A 4144-nucleotide genomic window follows, 5' to 3' on the forward strand; every position below is an offset into this window, starting at 1 on the left:
ACATAAGTTGGATAGTGGAGGAGAAATGACCCAAAGCAATTGGAGTAGTGCAGCTAGATGCCCAAAATAGCCGACTAGAAAGAAATCGGAGAGTGGCAGTGGCCAGGGGCCAGAGACCTCAGAGAGCCAGATCTCATGCAGTTCTGTGATCTGTGTCTGCCAGGCCCTGTTCTGAATAAAATGTATAAAGCTCATGAAGACACACTTCTCTGTGAATTGATTGGGGGAAGGTTTCCTGAAGCTCTGACGGGAAATTCTGTTCCCTTTTCTCCTAGGATGTAAACCCGTAGTTTAACAGCAGCTTTCTGCAGTACTGATCTGTCTCCTGTTTACTCTTGTCTTGTGTCTGCAAGGCACACAGCTGAGCAGACTACAGACCAAGGGAAGGTTTGATAGTGCAACAAGGAAGGGGGTGGGGAAAGGAACTTGTGTTAACTTAGTCATCAGGATAGGGAAGCTGCCTATCGCCACAGGCTTGACGAGCACTCAGTCCCACTTCTAATCTCCAGCATTTGAGGAAAATCCTACAGCTGACCTCTGATGGACAGCACAGCTTGTATTACCACTGAGCTAGATGCACAATAGGATTTAGATGCTGAGCTCCAACTCAAGCATACAAAGTCCAAATTGTGATCCTTAGCTGCAACCTAATCCTAGAGGTCCCCAAAATTTTGTTCATAAAATCTTTGACTTGGCACATAAGGATTTATACAGCATGAGAGAGCACCTTCCAGAAGTAGCTGAGCTAGCTCTGAATGCACCATTTTTGGACCCAGGACACAGGGGCAGAGAAAGCACACCTGGCGTAGTAAATCCCACTTGAAGTTGTTCCATTACTGCACAGAATGAGTGACTCACTGGAACAGGTGGGAGCAAGAGTGCTGGCATAGATACTCCAGTCAGAGGCAAAGGGATTTGGGTTCCAGTCCCAGCTTTGGTGAATCTACATGAATGAAGCTCCCAGCCTCCTGCTGCTCCACAGCCCCACTTAGGGCACCTACAAGAACTGTGAATACTGAGCGATTTGGCAGTAGCTTTTAATGACTGTTCTGCCTTTCTTCTACAGTACTTCAGAAGTGAAGTGAAAACTCAGGTTTATTATTACAGCTAACAGGCAACTGTCTGCTGTTCTTGCAAAGCTAAAAACCTTGAAATGTTGCACTAGGTTTAAAAATGAACCTGTTACTCATGCACCATAGACTTAAGCTATCACTGAGCAATGCCTTCAGAGAAAAACATGCCAGGTCTTACCCTTTTATTACTCAGCTTCCTAAAAGGCTGAATTAATGTAACCCTTAAAATGAGTCTCATTTTACTGCTCACTCCTCCTTTAACTCTTGGAATCCTGCTGGGGCTGTCTACACACAAGGAGAAAGTTTATGACAGGAGTTTGGGATCTATCTAAAGCAGGAAGGGTGAGACTGGGACCACACTTCAAACACTATCCTAGTAAATAGTGGAGCTTACCATGTTCACTTGAAGATCAGAGACTTACTGTGGGTACTACCTTATAGAAAATATACCTCTATATCTGGGAGTATGATTTTAGGTCTGCCACTGTGTTCTTCCATTTTTGTGAGAGACCATTTTGTGTTAAAGTTAATTTAATTCTTTTTCATAGTTGGTAGAGTTGGAAGGGACCCCCTGCCATGGGCAGAAAAGGATGCTGGGGTCAAAAGACCCCAGCCAGGCGGCTGTCTAGCCTCCTTTTGAAGACCCCCAGGGTAGGTGTGAGCGCCGCTTCCCTTGAAGGTTGGTTCCAGGTCCTAGCTGCCCTGACAGTGACGTAGTGCCTCCTGATATCGAGCCTAAATCTACTCTCAGTCAACTATGGCCGGTAGTGCTCAGGGGAACGGGGACTCTCCCGTTGCCTGCTGGTTCCCCTTGGCAAGTTTATAGGTGGCCACCAGATCCCCTCTCGGCCTTCTTTTGTGGAGGCTGAACAGGTTCAGGTCCCGTAGCCACTCCTCATAGGGCCTGCCCTACTGCCCTCTGATGATGGGGGTGGCCCTCCTCTGGACCCTCTCAATGTTGTCCACATCCCTCCTGAAGTGAGGTGCCCAGAACTGGACACAGTACTCCAACTACAGCCTGACCAGTGTCACATAGAGGGGGAGGATCACCTCCTTGGACCTGTTCGTGATGCATCTGGATGCATGACAAGGTGCAGTTAGCCTTCCTGACTGTGTCCCCAAGTTGCCAGCCCATGTTCATCTTGGAATCAGTAGTGACTCCAAGATCCTTTTCTGCCTCTGCACTGATGAGAAGGGAGTTCCCCAGCCTGTAGGTATGCTGCTGGTTCTTCCTCCCCAGGTGCATCACCTTGCACTTGTCCATATTGAAACCCATCCTATTCTCATCCGCCCCCCCACTGTCCACATCTCTCCAGGACGAAAATGACCTGTCCACCACCACTCTCTGGTTGCGGCCCTCCAGCCAATTGGTGACCCATCTGACTGTGTAGGTGTCAACACCACAGATGCCTAATTTTTTTAATGAGGATGGGGTGAGAGACCGTGTCAAAGGCATTCCTAAAGTCCAGGAAGACTATGTCCACCGCAACACCTGCATCCAAGGCTTTTGTGACCTGGTCATAGAAGGCCACCAGGTTGACAGTACCTGCCTCTAACAAACCCATGTTGGTTGCCCCTAAGCATAAACTCCCCTGGTGGCCCCTCGCAGATGTGCTCCTGGATAATTTTCTCAAAGAGCTTCCCCAGGACCAAAGTAAGACTAATGGGCCTATAGGTTCCTGGGTCCTCTTTCCTCCCTTTTTTGAAAATGGGGACCACACTGGCCCTTTTCCAGTCTTCTGGCACCTGGCCAGAGCACCATGAGTGCTTGTAAAGCTGTGCCAGAGGTCCCGCAATGACCTCTGCCAGTTTCTTAAGCACTCTGGGGGGGGAGATTGTCAGGACCTGCTGATTTGACCATGTCTAGTCCCTCCAGAAGTTCCCTGACTGGGTCCTCACTGACCCTGGGCCTGGCTGCCTCTTTCCCCCCCTCATCTTGTTTGCTCTTACAGTAGCACCCCACAGCACACCTGCAGTATGTCCCAGTGTTACAGGCAGTACAAACACAGTACAAAGATCCCATCTTGAAAAGCTAGTTTAGGGTACCATCTGCAGGCCCAATTCCAAGATCAGGATCCCAGACAATGCAATGGCCTAAAGAGTTCACCTTCAGGTGGTGACAGACCAAGGGTGCAGCAAAAGGAAGGTGTTTAGCTTGTCACCTCAGTTTGAAAAGTGTAAGAAATGGAATTTGTGGGGTCTGTATAAATGGAGAAAACAGCACTTAGGATGCTCAATCCATGTCAATAACTTCTTTAGCAAAGGTTTTATAGCACAACACAGTTTGCTTTATAGGTCTAACCTGCTGTAACTTTTAGCTACATTGGACGAAAATACCTCCTGCTTTTTTTTTAAGTTGAAATATTTTTAATAAATGCAGGAGTAAAAATAGTTTTTGACTTCCTGTCTTGCAGGCAGGTAATGGAAGATGAATGTTAAACATCAATGCTATATCTATCTCCTGACTGATCTAATTTGTCTAGTTCATAATGCACTGTGGCCAGACTGATGAAATCAAGCTGTTAATGGTGAATTACCTGTCAGGCTGATTTGCCTGCAGTCTTCATTATCTTTAGCCAGAATACAAAACTGCAAAGGGGGGGAGGGCGGGTTGTGTGTGTTTGAAACTTTACTGAAATGTACACAGTTTAAATGATTTCACATGAAATGCTAGCATGGGCAGAGAGATGCATACTTGTTTTCAGCCATTGGTCTCAGTTAAATATTTTTCAATTCCAAATAAAATGCATTTTCACATCAGCTGAAACCAGGCCCTGCTTTATTCTCAGGAACCTGGCTTAGCTGTTTTGGGCATTTCAAGTAGGCCTTCACCACATACCCCTGAGAAATGCTGAACTACTCGCTTTCCTGGGGTCCTGGGATCTGTATGTAGGGAAAGGCTGATGAGCAACTATTACTTGCGTCTGCTGTGGCGGGAAGGCTGGGACAAACAATTGACTTTACAACATTCTTTTGTGAAGAGAAACTCGGGGATGTTTGTGTAATAGGCAAAGCGTCTCCTCTGTTTATGCATTAATGTTCCCCACTCGTAAGAATGCAGCTACCTTTCC

Source organism: Gavialis gangeticus, unplaced genomic scaffold (assembly GCF_001723915.1).
Source record: "Gavialis gangeticus isolate Ggan-Ray unplaced genomic scaffold, GavGan_comp1, whole genome shotgun sequence".
Taxonomy (NCBI): Eukaryota; Metazoa; Chordata; order Crocodylia; family Gavialidae; genus Gavialis; species Gavialis gangeticus.